Genomic DNA, 18,364 nt, shown 5'->3' with positions numbered 1-18,364 from the left:
ATCTTGAGGTTCCTGATGACAACATTTCAGCCCCAGGAATCAGCTCCAACTCAAATGAGCTTTCCCCTATACCACTTAAGTTACTTATAGCCAAGACATCCTTTTTTTTTTTAATAAGTAAGATTGAGCTGGGTCTCCTTTGCTTACAGACAGTGAACTACCATAGCACATTTTCTGACTCCAGAATCTGGGCCAGGCAATCGGCACATACAACTTCAATTCACTCTGTGAGGTGGACGGTATCACCTCCATTTCACAGAGGGGAGATCTGAGGCCAAAGGAGGGTCCACACAGCAAATACCAGAGCTCGGAATCAACAGGCCCTTCTGGAGTTTATTCCAATGATCTGAGTGTACTTTAAACTGGTAAAGATTTGCTTATTAAAACAGACTGTGCAGAGACTAGACTTCAGAAACACTCTAATGAAAGCGAAGTGTGAAGAAAGATCCAGGGAATAAAAGCACCTGACAAGCCTGGGACAAAATGTCACCAAGGCCCGGGGTGAGGGCAGAGGAGAAGTGGGTGGAGGGCAGTGAAGACAAACTTCTTCCAACCTTAGGAATAAGACAGAAGTGGAAACTGAAGGGGAATTCCAAAGGCTCAGAGAGGAGTCAGGCATGACGACTCGGAAAATGAAAGGATTTGAACAAAGACTTTCACTTATTTCAGGCAGTGCTGATGGATTTCAAGACAGTCAAGTGCTCCAGGGCAGCCTGTGGGAAAAACAAGGGTGGAAGCTGCAACTCATGACTCAGGGAGCAAAACAGCCACGCAGAGAACGCAATCCCTAAACTTCCACGACTGACCCCAGTGCCAGGGCCAGATCTGGAGAAGAAAACAGCTGATGAAAGGGGCAGGTGTGATTGTTAAGTTATGGGCGAACACAAGCGTCTGCCCCAAATGGTCCTTACCGGGAAGAGTGAAAGTCCCCAAAGGAGCAGTTTTAACATAGCTGGCAGTTCTGAGTGGCTGTCTAGCTAGACCAGGGGGTCCCCTCCCCCTGGGCCATGGACTGCTACTGGTCTGTGGCCTGTTAGGAACCGGGCCACACAACAGGAGGTGAGTGGCAGGCAAGCGAGTAAAGTATCGTCTGTATTTTCAGCCCCAGCACTAACATCACCATCTCACCTCCACCTCTGATCATCAGATTCTCATAGGAGCACCGGTCCCTAGTGTCAAAAAGGTTGGGGACCACTGAGCTTGATTAACCTTGCTTCTGTTGAGCAGAACATGTCTAATGGACAAGAACTGATAATCAGGCTGAGAGTCGTATAGAATCCCTTGATGTGAAACCCATCAGTCCCTTTAGTGGCTTTGCAGGAATTAGAATCAATAATGAATGAGAATTCATTATTTTGGTCTACTTAGCATTCTTTCTCCCTTTTGGAAATGGGAGGACCTATTCCATAGGGTTCAGACGTAGCTGACCCCACCTTAGCCATAGGAGGTGGAGACGTAGCTGAGAACTGGCCATCCTTCTGACCCCAGGGATGGGTTCAAGCAAGGCCCCTAGTATTTGCTCTATGGGCTTTGAGATAAAGAGGTCTTTCTCCTCTTTGGATTATAAGACATGAGGATGAATACTACTCCTGGGAAGCTAGGAGGAGCTGCAGTAGACTCCTACATTTCCAGTCTGAGAATGAAGGCAGCAATCAGAAGTGGGGAGGAAAGCTGATAACCAGAGAAAGAGACGGAGCCCTACCCACTGTTAGAGTCCCTTGGTCCAGCCATGCCTGAAGCTAACTTTGCACTTGGCAACTGCAGAAACCAATAAATTCCCTTTTTCGCATAAGCTGCTTTTCAGTCACTAATTATCAGAAAGTCCTTATTAATATGGAAGTAAAAGTTGAACAAATGATGGCTCCATGTAAATCACCCCTTTTATAAGGCATATACTTCAGTTTCCCGAAGCCATTAAATAGGCTAGGAGTAATCTCAGTTCCCTGTTCTCTTTAAAAGGTTCAAGCACAAAGCCTACAAGGCCAGGTAATTTTCTTGGATGTCTCATATGGTGTCCAAACGACCAGAAAAACTGCTGACAGTGATGAACGCACACTGAAGGCATGGCTGTGATGGTCCTGTTTAAACCACTGGGGAGAGCAGCACACCTGGGAATAGGTGAGGGATGCTGCCTCCCTGCCAGGAGCACATCTCCTCTCTTTTTTCCTGACTGGTACCCACATCTTTGTGCTGCTGTCCATGGTCCCTAATTCAAGGCCTACAGCAGTGCTTTTCAAACTGTGGGCATGGCCATTTAGGGGCCAGTGAGTTAGCTGCAGCAAACTTAAAAAAAAAAAATAGTAGTAGTAGAAAATATCAAAATGCACTGCATCTAGTAAAGGAGTGGGATCGTTCATAAAACCCTTGTTTCAGGTTTGTGTGTGTGTCCTGGGACACGATATGTTTGTAAAATACATATCTTACCATAGTCTCAATCAAAATGTTTGAAAAACATTACTATAGGCCCGTGGGCTCTTATCTAAAACCTACAAAGCCAGAGGAGTTTTGAAGTTCAGTATATTTCAGATTCTAGAAAAGGAACATGGTGCAGGCTCCCCCAGCAAGGTCTAGGGAAACACTTAGGAATAAAACGTTACTATTTCTACAGCGAAATACACAAATATGCATGCTAAGTGGGCTCACTACATCATAAATAGCCTCACATTATTTCAGATGCCTCCAAATTAATATGTACCAACCTTACCAAACAAAATCTAGTTTCCCAAGTTTGGAGATTTGAGGAGATAAAATTGTGAACCTATCTAGGGATTCTCAGTCTTTTTCCTTCTTCTTCCTCAAAATTGGCTTAATTTTCCAATTTTTAAAAGGGACCTCATCTATGGCTATGCCGCCTTTAACATGCCGGATCTCATCTGTTCTGGGAAGCTAAGCAGGGTCAGGCCTGGTTAGTACTTGGATGGGAGACCACCTAGGAAGACCAGGTGCTGTAGGTGTTAAAAAAATTAAAAATAAAGAAATAAAAGGGACCTCATGGATGATGGTGAACCCACACGAAGCTCTTAACAAATTAACGCAAAACCACAAGGCCCAAGAAGTTCGCAGGGCTGTGGGCGGGGCTTGCTCAGTGACTGACGTCCAAAAACGGTACTGTCTGATTCATTGGCCACCCTGTGGTTACTCTGAATCACGATATGCTGTGTGAGATGGAATCTCAAAGGATGTAAAATATCTCAACAGATTTTTTAAAAAATATTGTTTACATGTTGAAATGCTGATACGTTGGAGATTGCATTAAATACATATCCTCAAAATGAATTTCACCTGTTTTTTAAGTTAAAAGACTTTTTAATGTGTATGTTTTGCTTTATATTTTGATTGCACTGGTCTAAAACACCTATCGTAGACTCAGAGCATCACCATGAAGAAAATCATCCTTCTGCTGAAAACAAAACAATGTTCAGAGAGAAAGGGACTTTGCCAAAATCGCACAAATGATAGAAAACTAAATTTCCTGTATCTACCCAAGGCTTTCTAAACCTCGATTCAAGTAGTTTCGAACCCTAGAGAGTGAGGAAAGAACAGGGGTCATTCTTTGAGAGCAGCGGACGAGGGCTTGGGAAAGGTAGAGCCTTCTAAATGTGCTGGCTGTGATTTGCCAAGGTGAGAAGGGGAGATGAGAGAAGCTTTTCCCTCAGGAAAACAGCTGTGACCTGCACGAAGAAGATTCGGTTACTCGGCGCAGGCTGTGCTCGTTTACATGAACAAGAGCCAGTTATTCATCCTAGAAATGTTCTAAATTAAACCCTTGAAGCCCTATTATATAAACAATATGAAGGTATCACAGAGTTTTGAGTTGGATCATTGTTTTTGTTTAATGTTTCGGCCAAAATTTGTCAAAAGAAACTGCTGATGTGCAATTTCCGACTCTTCCAGTGCATTTGTTTTGGGGAACGTTTTTAAGTTTGTGTTTGGCTCTCTTCTCAAATCTCCCTTTCCCTGCCTGGCCCATCTCAAAAGGACTTCTTAGCTTCCAGGCCCTCTCTCTCTCCTCTCTCTGCTCCAAATTCTCCAACACTGTGGCCCAGCCTCAAACACCCTGCAATTGTCCTTAGCTACTTTTTTCACTGGCATAACCAAGTTCTCTAATGCAACACCTATACACACCACTCTCTCTCTGAACTGTTATCCCTTTGACCCCCAAATCAGGCTTTACGTACGAGCATTCTAATACATGGCCATTATCATTTCATCCCACAAACACGCCCTGACCTATTACACCGCCGCCTTGGCCCTGTCTACCTACACCAATCGGTCAAGTATTTTCCAGATACTGGCTGTACATCAGTCATCTCTTTAAAGATGTCCTGAGCACCTACTCTCTGCCAGAACCATGCTAAGCAATGTCATGGGGAAGAAAAACAGGCAAATCCCTAGTTCCCTATTTCTAATTTGCATGTATTCCTTGAAATCGTAAGAATACATGTTGCAACTCTTGTTTGTGTAACATAGTAGTGATTCCTTTATTCCCTCCTCTAGACTGTGGCGCCACTAAATTGCTTCTTGTAATCTGTGACATCTTCAACTCATTCCACAATCAGCTGATCTCTGACCAGCCACAGTGATTTTCCATTCTATTATAGTGAGGGGACTCTTTGCACTAAGTTTCTTTGGGCAACAGGTTACTGTCTAATGTTTCCAAATCATGTGAATGCTAAAACTGTGTCTGCCTCAAACCCCCAACCAGATTTGTACAGTGCAAGCGGCGGGTCTTGGAGCTCACTTTAGGCAGCCCCTCCTACACCTGGACAGGCACCTACTGGGCACCAGCCCTGAGCAGGAGATTCCAAGTTTGACCTTGAAGGCAGCAATGGGCCTGGGTGAAGAATTCCCCTCTTCGAGCCCGCGGCTCTGAAAAGCGCTATCCTTTCCATTCAAAACTGGTTGTTGGGACCCCACGTGGCGTCTCCAGAGCGATCCCAGCCCTGAACTCCACACCTGGTTCAGGAGTTGCTTACTTAGAACTGAGGCTTAATTAGAAAAACCTGGGAATAAGGCAGTCTTCTTTTGCCTTACCATTACTCTGAATATAATTTGGCGCAAAGTAAAGCAAAAACATAGTGAACTCTAAATTCAGCAACAACAGACTTTATGATGGACCATTTTCTACTGAAACTTAAACTATGAAAATAGAACTACAATTAAACAACGCAAAATGCTATTAATAAACCAGTAAAAAAGAAATACAAACCAAAAGAGGGAAACTACTTTTATTAAGAATAAACTCAGCCAATGACTGACAAAGTTTATCACACTGAGCTCTTATAATAAACCTATACAGTGGATATAATCGTCCCCTAAAGAAAAATAGACTCAGAGGTTAAGTGACTTGCCCAGTCACACAGCTAGTTAATCCAGATCTGAATTCAAATTACTCTGACCCCTCCCGCCATCACCTTGATTGGTCTCACTTGCAATTTCTTCTTTCAAGTCCAGATATAAAACAAAGACAGACAGACAGAACACACACACACACACACACGCACACACACACACACACACACACACACTTAAAATAGAAGCTAGCAGAGAGGGCATATCTAAGGATGCTGTTTTGCCTAGATTATATATAAATATGGAACTCTGCTAGTCTATTTCATTACTTATTAATACAAGTTGCCAGTGACCAAAATATCCTATGAGAACAGTAACACAGTAAAAAAAAAAAAAAAAAAAAAAGAATAGTAAAAGACTCAGGAAATACATTAAATTTACGATAGGTGCTGAGATTGCTGTATTAAAGTTTCCGGTGTGTGACATCAAGTTGTTCAAACACTTGACAAGTTTACCAGGAAATCTTGCGTTATTTGTTAAGCATGGGTGGCCGAATGACAAAATGTATCAAATTTATTACTGGGTTTTAAATGACTTTTGGTTTGAAAAAGGCTAAATGCCTTCTAATAAAATTAGCTCAAATATGTTTTGTGAGCCCCATGTATGAACATGCCTTGGATTTCTCATCACAGCAACTGGGAAATGAAGGTGAATGAGCATCCACGGACCAATACTACTGGAGGTAGGCATCCAAGTCCTCTAGAAATGAATCAACTTTCCTTGCATCCCACACAGTAGGTTTACTCAGTCAGAGTGCGTTCACAGGGATAGTTAATGGGAAGGTAAAGAAAGTGGCTGCCACATGATGTTTTAATCAAAGTCTTCCTCTGGATACTGGGAACAGATTTCAAACAAGTGATCTGTGGCTTAGTGCAGACCAGGTCAAAGAAACCCAGACACCTCTTCCTGCATTGGAATAACATATCTTATCCATCTTTTATTTATTTAAAAAAGGTACTAGCATGGTCAGGGCAAGAGGCAAAGGAGGCCAACCGAAATTTAGAAGACTAAGAAAACATCCCATCTTACTAGCCTCTGTTTTGGATTTCTGCTTTGGCCCCTACTACACTCCTGTATCAAACTGAGTGTATCTCTGCCACAGACACCAAAAAAGGTCATATGTATGACATTGCCACCTTACCAGAGCTAAGAATGAACAAATGCCACAGAAATAAGAGTGGTGGTTAATTTTAGGTGTCAGCTTGGACCATGGGCTGCCATAACTGCAAGAGCCAATTCCTTAAAATAAATTATTTTTCTATAAATAGATCAATGGATGAATGGATGGATGGATGGATGGATGGACAGATGGATAGATACCCTACTGGTTTTCTTTCTCTGGAGAACCCCAATATGTAGAGCTTTTGTAAACCAAGATGTCTTGCTCAAATTGAAAGACATTTATAAAATGGCAAGAAATTTTTCATATGGTTGGGAATTAAAACATTTACCTCTACTGTCCTGAAACCTCAATCCCATGTATTTTTTTATCCCAAATTTATTCCAACAAACATGGTTCAAAACTTCACAGATCTGGGCAGTCTCTTGGGCTGTTGAAGCTCAAAAGTTCTCAGTACTTTGGATGCATTTTCCTTTCCAAGCAAAATTTCTACATCAGAACAATAATTTCCATTGACATATATGCTATACCTGTGAAATCATGAGACCGAGTGTCAGGAAATGAATAAGGGTAGAAAACAGTGGGCAAATTTCTGTCTGGGAAGCTGTGGAATTCTGAGGCATTACTGTGATGTCTCGACTGATCCCAGTCTAGAAATATGAGATAATCAAGATTATTCCCAAACTCCGGACACCTGACCTTTAAATACAGAGGAACAATACTTGGAGGAATTCTGCCAAACATTAAATTGAAAGCCTAAGGACAGTGTTCACTTGAAGAAAGCACTCCCACCTCACACGTGACATCTGAACAGAGAAGCGAGGACAACTCTGGTACAGAGAGTTTGCAGAGTGATGGAACCATCTTGACGTCTCTTTGGCCACTTGGAAGTCACACCCTATAGTGGGGCGTTGTGTCAAGTTGACCCTGTCATTATGCTTCTCACAGCTTCATTTCTTCAAGCATTCATTTCTTCACCAGAAATGTCATGGACCACTTAATGTGTGTTAGACCCTCAGATTCGATTTCTAAATAAAACGGGTATGACCCTCCTCTTGGAGTATACATCAACATGCCTCAGGATAAGTTTTCTTGATATAGTTACGTTAGCTTTTCTGTACCGTTTGGATGAACATCAACACAAAATTCCTGGTATTCTTAATGTCCCAGTAGTCTGTGATTCTCCATCCATAAATAGGTGGCGGAAAACATAGGTTTTGTTTTTTCTACAGCTATTTTATTATAGTAGCTCTTAAATTCTCTCCTTCTCATGATGAAAAAATGACCCATAGTGGAAAGAGCTGGGTAAGAATTCAGTGCCCGCATTAAAAAACTGTGTGAATTTCAGCAAGTTTCTTAACTTCTTTGAAGCATAGCCGTCCCACCTATAAAAGTGGGAAGAAATTGTACGTATTTTGCAGGGTCCCTGTGGGGGCTGAATGAAATAACACATAAAAACCACCAGATACAATGCATTAGCAATAAATTTTGTTATTATTACCCTCTGTAGTGGGTTGAATAGTGGAATCCCCAAAATATGACCAAGTCTGAAGCCCCAGCACCTGTGAATGTTGCCTTATTTGGAACTGGGTCTTTGCCAGTGTAATTAAAGATCTCATGATGAGATGATCTGGGATTTGGGGTGGGCTCTAAACCCAATGACTGGTGTCCATGTAAAAGAGAGAAGAGGGAGCTTTGAGATACAGAAACACACAAAAGAAGGCCATGCGGACAGAGAATGGAGTTGATGCTGCCACAGACAAGAACACCAGACGCCACCAAAAGTAGGAAGAGGCAAGGACGGATTCTCCCATAGAGTCATCATCATCGGAAGGAACGTGGACCTGTTCACACCTTGATTTTAAACTTCTGGATTCCAGAAGGTAAGAAAATACCACCTGGTTTGTGGTAATTTGTGACGGCAACCTTTGAACTTATGGAGCTAGAGCAGAAGATTCGTACATAGCTTAGGAACCAAAACTTACTAAACCAAGAGTTTAGTAAGAAACAGACTTACCAAAGATTAACCTGGTTGGAAAAGGTCTGATTTTCCACTAGATTATAATAATGTGATTCGTTTTAAAATCGATCAGGACGAAAACTTCTGAATTTGAAAACACCCATTCTGGTGAAACAAAGCCCTCCATTTTTGCCATAAATAATGGTGAACAACTTTTACAAAAAAAAGCCAGCGGATGATGGGCCCAAGGCTTCCAGGCAGGAGCTGGACAGGTGCAGGCGAGACAGCTGCATGGAAATCACAGAAGAGGAACGCGCCCAGGCTGCCCTCGGCGACAGTGAGGTCCGAGCTGCTCGTGCACTGAAAGCTGTCTTGCAGGAGCAGGTTCCGGACAAAGGAGCAGCAGCCTGGGAAAAACGGTTTCTGGGAGTCGGGGTGAGCCAACTCTTGGAATGTACACTATACTCAGAAATTCCAACTTGTGTCTCTTGAAAGGTCCCTTGAGCCCACTGGCTTTCCCGCCCACATGCAGCCTGCAGTGTGTGCCAAACACACCACAAGGCTGAGCGTCAGGCCGGCTGTCCACTGTACCATCTCAGAGTCGATGCCTGGGGATCCCAGCGGTCCCAAGCCGCGGGGAAGAGGTGAAGCCCCTGCTCTGGTTCTGAGTCCTGGTTCTTCCTGTCCCATCTTCAGTTGGGATATGCCCTCTGAGCCTCAAACCAACGGTCACTGAGAGCCGAGCCTTGGCTGGGCACTTGTCGAATTTGGTTCATTTCACTTAATCCTCTGCAACCTTATAAAACAGATTTCACCCTTAAAGTTGAGGACACTGAATGAAGTGCCTTTCCTAGGGTTACGGAGGTAACCAATGGCAGAGGTAAAACCAAAGCCCTGATCTTTGGCCTGGCAGCCAGCCCTCACCCACACATCAGGGAGGCTTTCCTCCATCAGTCCAGGTGACTTTTGTCCTCCAACATCCGGCCCTAAAATACCACTAAAATTATGGTGCTGTTATGTGACGGCCTGCTATACCAAGGCGCTCTATCTACATTATTTTATTTAATCCTCACAACGACCCTAGAGGACGTATATCATTATTCCCACTTTATAGATGGGGAAACTGAAGTCTCCAAAAGAAAAAGTGCCTTACTCAAAGCCACACAGCTTTATGAAGCAGAGCAGGATTGAAGCCAGGGCCCATGCCTTCCCCCGCCATGAAACCCTGGTCCTGCCACGGACTTGATGATGAAGCAGCAGCTGTTGCTGTGAAGCTAATTAAAGTTCATGGGGGAGAGGACCAAGCTGACACTTACGTTGTGTTAACTCTGAGTCCCTTTTCCCTTGCTGACATTCTCCTGTGCAGGCTGCTGCTGTGTTAACAACTCAAGAAAGTCACAGCTGTGACAGCTGCTGAAGGTTTGCCTCTGGGCTCTTGCTGCCCTGGTCAGGGGAGGTCCTCGTGTCACCCCTGATGTGGGAAAGCCCTTGGGGGCCTACATTAGTGTCTTAGGACAGCCGTAACAAAATACTACACATAGACAAGAAGCTTAAGTCAACAGGCATGGATTCTCTCCCAGTCTCGGAGGCCAGAAGTCCAAAATCAGGTGTCAACAGAGTCACGCTCCCTCTGAAGTATCTGGGGAAGAATCCTGCCTTGCCTCTTCCCAGCTCCTGGCGGTGGCCAGCAATCCTTGGCATTCTTTGCCCTGCAGCTCCATTGGTGCAACCCCTGTCACATAAGGTATTCTCCCTGTGTCTCTCTATCCAAAAGGCCCCCTTCTTATTAGATAAGGGCCCCCACAATCCAGTATGACCTCTTCTTAAATGCATTGCATAGGCAAAGACTCTATTTCCAAATAAGGTCATATTTCGGGGGTTAGAATTTGAACATATCTTTCAGCAGAACACAATTTAACCCAGAGCAGGGCTCAGAGAAGCCCAAACAAATCCCCTCCTCAGAGCTCTCTCACCTGTGGCCCCAGCACCGAGCAAGGCCCTCCGCCCTCAGCTACAAGGGGCTCAGCAGACTCAAAGGCTGACTACGGAGAAGCAGGATGGGGAGCCCTTTTGGGTCCTCCTGCTCCCCCTCAGAACACTGAGTATTGTTCTGCTTCAATATCCATGCCCCAAACCACATAAATCAGGTTCTCTCTTATTGGGTTCAAGCATCTGGAGGCTCCCTAGTTGACTCAAATAAGCAGACAGGATTAAGAACTGGACATAAGTTTATTAAACCATTGGTTCAAGAAAAGTGGTTAGTCATAGGCAACCAATTACTGGTTACTCGTGATACCGAGTTTGGTGGCTGACATACAGCAGCTGCTGCATATAAGTATGTTAAATGAATGAGTGAAATGGTCATAGGTACTGTGAAGGGCATTTTAGAAGGAGACAAAGCCACATCAGGAATCTTGCCATTCATCCGCGTTAACAATCCAAAAGGTGGGACAAATGACCCAACTCATCACCCCCTAAGTCGAGGAAGAATATGTTAAGTCTACATAATTGCTATTCTACGGGAGATAACAGGAGAGTGACGGGGAACTGGGGTGATGTGAAAAGCAGAATGGTGGCTGGGCTTTGGAGGATTTGACTAAATGGAGATGGGGCAAAGACAGCGTTCAGGGCAGTGATGAGAGTCAGACAGGGCTTTGGGGGCTGCTGAGGGGACAGAGTGGCTGGAGCACATGCTTCAGGCAGGCCGTGAGAGGCGAGTCCCTCAGAGGGAGCTAGGCTGGCCTGAGCGCACCTTGCCAACCAGGTGAAGCCATTCAGCTGGTAATGGGAAGTCACAGATGGCTTGAGGCAGAGGAATGATGACGGAAATGAAAACAGGATTACTGAAGAATTAGCTGCCTGGGGTGTGTGGGAGACCAGCAACCTGAAGCCCACCTCTGCTCCAGCCAAGCCACAAACTCAAGTTCACAACTCAGAGGCTGAGCATTGGGAGTTTTCTGGTGAATCCTACATACTACCCAGAAACCCCTAACAAGACATATTTTACGAGGCCAATGGCCTGAAATCAGGACTCCAACGCTGAGGGTTTTCAACAGGAAGGAATTCTCAGCACACACAATTATTAAATCATCGTGACCATTTTGGCAAAGAAAGCTGCTAACTTCTCTAAGCCCTGCGTGATGTTCAGTAACATAACAATGCAATGTTATACCAGTGAAACGTGCACAAGTGTCTAGGGGTGTATACTGTTCTCTCTCCTTCCCAGGCTCACACATAATCCAGGGACCCCCGGGCATACCCTGTGGAGCCTTCAGGGAGTCATTACTGATGTTTCTGGTGATCCCTGGGTACCAACCTGATAGTAAATATAAATGAGGCTTCAAACTCTGAGTCCTAAAGTGGCCACCCGGATGAACCAGAATAGGCTTAAATTTTTTTATAATTATGACCAAAATGAAAATATAAAATTTTAAGTCACCATAAAGGACTTGTAGAGAAACAAATAATATTTAAGGCTCAGGTTGAGAAACATAATCTCTTTGCAGTGTAGAAAACCATCTACAATAGCTTTCAAGGAACTAGGTCCCATTCCCTACCACAGTCCCCACAGAGCTCATGACCCACCGCAAATGCCTTTCCAGCCAAGTCCATCCAAATCCAGTTACTACAATCAAGTTAAGGGGCAACCTTTCTTTGAGCATCCTTGACTTTCCAGATGCCCATTATGCATTTGTAACTATATCGTCAGGGCCGAGATTGACGACAGAGTTATGTGTGTTCCTACAGGAATGTTTAGTTAGCAGATTCATTAATTGCAGTAAAGAGCCTTGGGTCTCATTCCACAGCAACAAGATGCTAACTCTTAGTAAAAAGGGAAAATTCTCCGGTACAGGCCTACCTTGCAGATACTGTGGGTTCAGTTCCAGACCACCGCCATAGAGCAAGTACAGTTATGAGCTGCATAATGACGTTTCAGTCAAAGGCAGGCTGTGTATGTAACCTGTGGTCCCTGAGGATTATAATGGAGCTGAAAACTTCCTATCGCCGAGTGACATCGTAGCCATCATAACATCACGGCGCAAAGCATTACTCGTGTTTGTGACGATGCTGGTGTAAGGAAACCTACCATGCTGCGAGTCGTACGGAAGTACAGCACACACAATTTTGTACAGTACATGATACTTGATGAGAATAAATGACTGTTATTGGTTTACAGATTTACGATACTATACTTTTCATCGTTACTTTGCAGTGTACTCTTTCTACTGACAAAGTTTGCTGGGAAACAGCATGCCTGTCACACCAGCAGCTGCCCCGCATATCTCGTGCTCACGATTGCATCTGCATCTCTCGATTGCATCCTTTTCTCTGGTGCTCCGCTGGATCCTGTGCTGTCTTGTGCAGTGACGTGCTGTACGGGCTTGTAGCCTGGGAGCGCCAGGCCATACCACTGCTTCGTGGTAAGTGTGCTCTATGATGTTCGCACAACGATGAATTCGCCTAAGGACACAGCTCTCGGAATGTACCCTTTTTGAAAAGCAGCGATGACTGTACGGACATAGCTGAGATCGCAGGTGTAGTTCCAGGCCACGGGAATAAAGCGAGTCGTAATCTTTTTTTCTAGTGGAGGGTCTTGCCTTCCATTTGTGAAACACACACACACACACAATACCTGTGAAGTACCATAAAGTGAGGTATGCCTGTACTCGTGAAAGATGCCACTGAGGCAGGCCTGGGCAGGAAAGGCAGGTGGCAGGGATTCTGTCAAGACAAAGCACGTGACTCTCTGCGGGGGAGGACTGTACCGGGTCCCTCATGTCAAAGGACAAAGCTGTGATGGATGAAAGGGGAGGGCAGCATCACGGCCTCTGAACGGCTCACTTGTTTGGGCCCTGTACACGTCTCAAAGGATTTCAGAAAATAGAAACAGAAAACCAACACCCAAGCAGAAAGAAGGGGAAAGAAAATACACCCCAAACCTAAGCTAAAGCTGTAAAGAATATGGGATATGAGCTCTGCCTTTCAACGTAGTCAAAAAAGCCAGATAAAGGAGGGGAGGCGATTATTCTCGTCAACTCAAAGGAAACATACCAGTCCTCCGGGAGGGACAAGCCTTCCCCTGATACTGAGTTGTAAGAGTAATTCTACACATTTGACAGATCAAGGCTCCTCCAGTGTTGCTTCATATTAACAGGCAGCGGCTGGGCCAAGCTGGTCGGCTAAGATGGCGGGGCCACGCCGCACCCATGAACCAGGACCCAAATGCGTGGGAGATGACAGCCCACACATCACTTTCTGGCCGAGCCTAAGGGAAAACAGAGCTTTGGGTGCCTTCCCATCTCTTCTGTGTAACAGGAGTCTTCTTGACAAAAGGCAAGAAGACAAATGGCCTTCTGCAAACACGCTGTCTATGCCAGGGCGAAACGCTGTCAGCTGTTTGCAGACGGACACTCGGGGATTTACACTCGGATCAGGCCAAGCTCTGTTCTCTGAGAACGTGTTCCAGAGAGCAGATTTCGGGGTGCATTCCATCTCCAAAATGCCTGGGGGAAATAGCACTCGGTGACTCGGTCCGTCTCTCTGTGGCGGCTTTCTGCATCAGCACGGCAGCCCTACACCAGACAGTACTAAAGGGACAGGATGTGGCCGTGGGCAAGAGCTAAAAGTGAAAAGGGCTGTTTGCAGAGCAGCAAAAGACTGACCAATAATGAGCCCAGCCCCGCAAGCAGCTGATAACGGAAGAGCGGAGGCCGTGCTAGAATGTAACCTCCAGCAAATCACTGTTAATTGCCAGGGAGAGAGGAAAGAAGGCTCTGCTTGAACTTGCAAGTTTACTTCAGGTTATTGCAAAGCCTTCCCGGCCCCCTGGCAAGGAGGGTGAGGAGGGCAGAGGGGGCGGAAGAAAGCCTGCTCTCCACCCTTCTCTAACTGTGGGATGTTTGGCCAGGGGAATGCGCACGCACTGAGGACAAACAGAAACGCGGCTGACTCTTCCCACCCTGGCAGGCCAGGCTGAAGCGTGGCATTTGGGATATTTAACTGCACAGACGCATTTAACCACTCTGCGTGCAGACGGGGAAGCGGAGACTCCACGGAGGGTGGGTGTGGCACTGCCCCGGAAGTTTAGGGGATAACAGAGACTACCCCTGCCCCCTAGGGGGTGATGGCTCGGTCTCCAGAGCCCTTAGTTCAGAACTCCAGCACAGGTGAACGAGGGCAAAATCCCACCTTTCACGAAAACCGATGATGGCCGGCAACCTTAGGTCTTCCTTGCCACGCTGGTTTTCTTGGTCAGGGGTGATTGATCAATGGTTTTATAAAAAGTTTTTATGAAAAACTTTAAATGAAAAATTTCAAACATACAAAGGAGAAACTAGAAAAGTCAGCCCTCCCATGAACCAGTGACGGGGCTGATCCATTCTAAACACTTTGCCATTCTTATTTCTGCCCGCCCTCCCTCCTTCGCTGAAGTGTTTAAAACAAATCCATTCGAAATGAAATTTAAGCACTGCAATAGGCATAAATACCTCAATGTATCTCTATCAGATTAAACGTGTTTACATTAATTCAAAACCAATGATCGTACCCAACAAAATTAACATGCCCGGTTACCTCGGCACCTTTGCCTAGATGCAGGATGTAGAGGGTAGAAAAGGGAGGGTCTGACACACCCTGACCTTTTCTGCCACCACCAAGCAGGATGACCCTGGGTAGGCTGATCAACCTCCCTGACCCTTAGTTTTCTCACCACGAATAAAAAATCAGAAGGGTTTTAGTCTTTCAGGTTTTAGCCAAACTCCAAATATTGCTATTTTCGGGCATCTGAGGGTACTCGCCGGTTAGCTGTAATAAGAGCTATAATTCACTGTAATCCTCTTGTTTGAATAGTACAGTATATGAGTGCACGCAAGTTAATGTAAATCTACCCTCTAGGGTGGGGGGCTAATATTTAAAGTACCCTAATCAGATTATACATACCAGGGGCTGCTGATTAGTTAAGACTCCAATCAGAAGTCCACAACCCAGACTTTGGATACTTTTATGCATGCTAAACCTGTTTTATTGCCAAAAGAGAGGCTGGAAATCCTATTTAGGCACCTCTGCCCTCGCAGGAACAGATTAAGAATCTGGGTAAGCCTATAGCATTCAGAGTCACATCCTAGGCCTGGGATAAATTGTAGCAGTGTTCCCATGTTATTGGAAGATTGTGTGGTCTGAACAGCTAAATCCTACAACTACCACTTTCTCACACCTGCCGAAGGTGAGGGCAGACCACCTCAATGCCAGAGAGCTGGGCACCACTGGGGTCAAAGAAGAGACGAGGGCTGCCTGCTTGCTCACAAATATTTGGGGTGCGTCTGACTTTGGTCTGAGACTTGTTCTTACTTAACACGTGAATGGGGAGGGAAATTGGGGGTGGCGACCTGTGCCCCCTTCTATATCTGACCATCGGAAGTCACTGTGTTTGCCAAAAGCTCCGACAGTGTGGCTATCTCCCCACTTCTACGCTTTTACTCACATTATTTCCCTCCACCTGGAACTTTCCCGCCCTTGTCCACGACTTTTCTATCTGCTGAAGCCCAGTTTACGCCTGCTTCCCCAGCCACCAGGACTTAGGCGCAGCAAGGCTATAATGAACTGACTTACATTTCCTGTGACCATGAGGTATATTCTGGGGACTGCAGAAATAACTGGGAGTTACTCACTGTGACAAGCTGCTGTCTGCTGGGCCTCCTGCTGGGCCCACAGAGAGGACCCTCCTTAAGTGCCTAGCCATTGGCTGGCAGGGACCAAGCTGCGGCTCGCTCCCCGTGATCTCTTCCCACTTGCTATCGGGCAGAGCCGCTCAAGTAATGCTGAAAACGCTTCTCTGTCTGCCTGTCGGCACACTCAGTGCTCAAAAGAGAAAGCCAGGTGGGTTCGTGCTGAAGTAAAGCGGGAGGGGAAGGGCCCAAATGCGGCCACCACGTTGGAAAGAAATTCAGCTCAGCTGGGAACAGGCAGATCACAGAATAAAAAGCTTCTGGTGCGGGGGGTTGTAGATGCGGATTCTGAAGAAAGGAGACAGGCAGGGAAAGGCCTCTCATCCTTGGGGGTGCAGAGTGGGGTATGATGGAATGATATCAACTGAATTTGAACCCTGAGAAAATGCCCTGTGTTTATTTTATTTTTTAACAGCACAAGAGCAGAGGGAAGATTTTTGGGGGGGTGTGTGGGGGAGAAAGGCCCCTTTATAGCTCATAAACCTAGGGAATTAAATAGGATTCCAGTGCGCGTAATGAGAGTGAGTTCTACTGTACTTTATCAGGGAAAAAAAAGATAAAATGGAATGTCTCTCCCCCTGAGAACCACTACGTTAACTTCTCCCCAGCAAGTCACATCCTGTAGAGACAGCCACAAAGAAGGTTTATCTCCCTCAATTTGGATGAAATAGCAAAATTCTTGACTAATTTGCTCCAAATCGACGTTTCAGTTTGAGGAGTGATGCTGTGGAGAATATCAGGGTGGCCGGAGAGTTTAACCCCAGAATGACCACTGGTCTTGTTTCTGGGTCCCTGAACAAGTCACCTGGGCAGGCCCCAGAGCCACCTCGGGAGCCCTCCCTCCCAGCCCGGAAGCCTGGTGGCCTTTCTTCATTCGAGAGGGTTCCCAGGTTTTCCCGCTGTAAACTCGAGTACAGCTTTGGGCCTGACTTGCCATTGTTTGTCCCAGGATTTATGGTTTGGATAAGAAAAGCGGCATCAGGCCGGGCGGGGTGGCCGAGAGGGGCAGAGACTGGCACTAGTGAAAGAACCCAGGATTTTCTTTTGCTTTTTTTCCCCATATCTCAATGTCCAGAACGGGCTGAGGGGGACCAGCTCCGGAAGCTTTAGTGATGCCAAATACCTTCTCAATGACTTCTTTTGTGTACTTTCTTCTATTTTTATTAAATTTTTACTGGAAAAAAATGGAATGTATGCACATGGTAAAATATAGATAGAGATATAAATATAACTATAACAAACAGCAGTACGCATGCTGGCAATGAAGTTTCTGCCCCATCGCAGACCCCTTAGCATCAGCACCCCCTGCAGCGACTATTGTTGATGGACTGTCCTACCAGGAATTTCTAGTGCATAATATTCTACATAAAAAAAACATACATAGAAAAATACAGATAAAGCTCTTTATACTAGTAAACGAACTCACACTATATACAGCATCTTGAACCTTGCTATTTTCACTTGCTAATGTCTCTTGGAGATCCACATGGATGTGTCTCATTCTTGTTAACAGCCACATGGATGCAACGTATGTTTTAAAATATAGCTTTTTGTTTATAAAATACAACATAGTTATTTTGCAAAACCTACACTACAAGAAATACACAATGATGAGGAAAATCTCATTAACCCTTCCTCTCCCTAAGTGTTTTTAACTTTCAATCTCAGCACTTCTAAATCCCCTTGCCCCATAGGCTACCCTGAAATGATGACAGGGGACATTCGCTTGGTGGCCAGCAGAAAGGACAGGGACTGGGAAGATAAAGGCCAGGCACCCAGAGTTTTCTGCCTCCATACCTGGTCTCTAGGCCTTTGTCACCATGGTTACCTGCCAACCTTCCCCACCCCTGCTGGTAATATCACCGAGACCTGGGTCCACAGTGGACAGAGACGCTGACTGGGACCCCTAGATCACACCTGCATAGCGTTTGTAGAAGGCTCAAAAGGTAGGAGCCTCTGTCCTCATGGAGATCCATGTCATGACAAAGAGTAACATGACATGATTCCATTGATTAGAACCATCTCGTACAAACTCTGCACAATTTCCTCTGGCTCCTCTCGCTGTTGGCTCAGCATTCTGGGCTTGGAGAACAAGTTGTCAGTTACTTCATAGACCTGAACGTGCCCACCCCCTAAATCTCCTAGGCAACATGACCCCAAACATCCCAGCTAAAGTTACGATTTGAAACGCCTGCACATTATCATTGG

The 18,364-nt window shown here is 45.4% G+C and overlaps 1 protein-coding gene and 1 pseudogene across 4 annotated transcripts in view; one reads left to right on the top strand and one right to left on the bottom strand.

The window, feature by feature from the left end:
• Positions 1-18,364, bottom strand: part of AFAP1L2 (actin filament associated protein 1 like 2) — an 89,938-nt gene that overhangs the window by 46,357 nt on the left and 25,217 nt on the right. The gene's annotated exons all lie outside the window — the stretch shown is intronic.
• Positions 2,836-2,954, top strand: LOC120610093 (uncharacterized; annotated as a pseudogene).

Source organism: Pteropus medius, unplaced genomic scaffold (genome assembly GCF_902729225.1).
Source record: "Pteropus medius unplaced genomic scaffold, Ma_sr-lr_union100, whole genome shotgun sequence".
In the NCBI taxonomy this organism is placed as follows: domain Eukaryota; kingdom Metazoa; phylum Chordata; class Mammalia; order Chiroptera; family Pteropodidae; genus Pteropus; species Pteropus medius.
The sequence above is the reverse complement of the archived record's forward strand: the minus strand, read 5'-3'. Positions and strand labels throughout refer to the sequence as shown.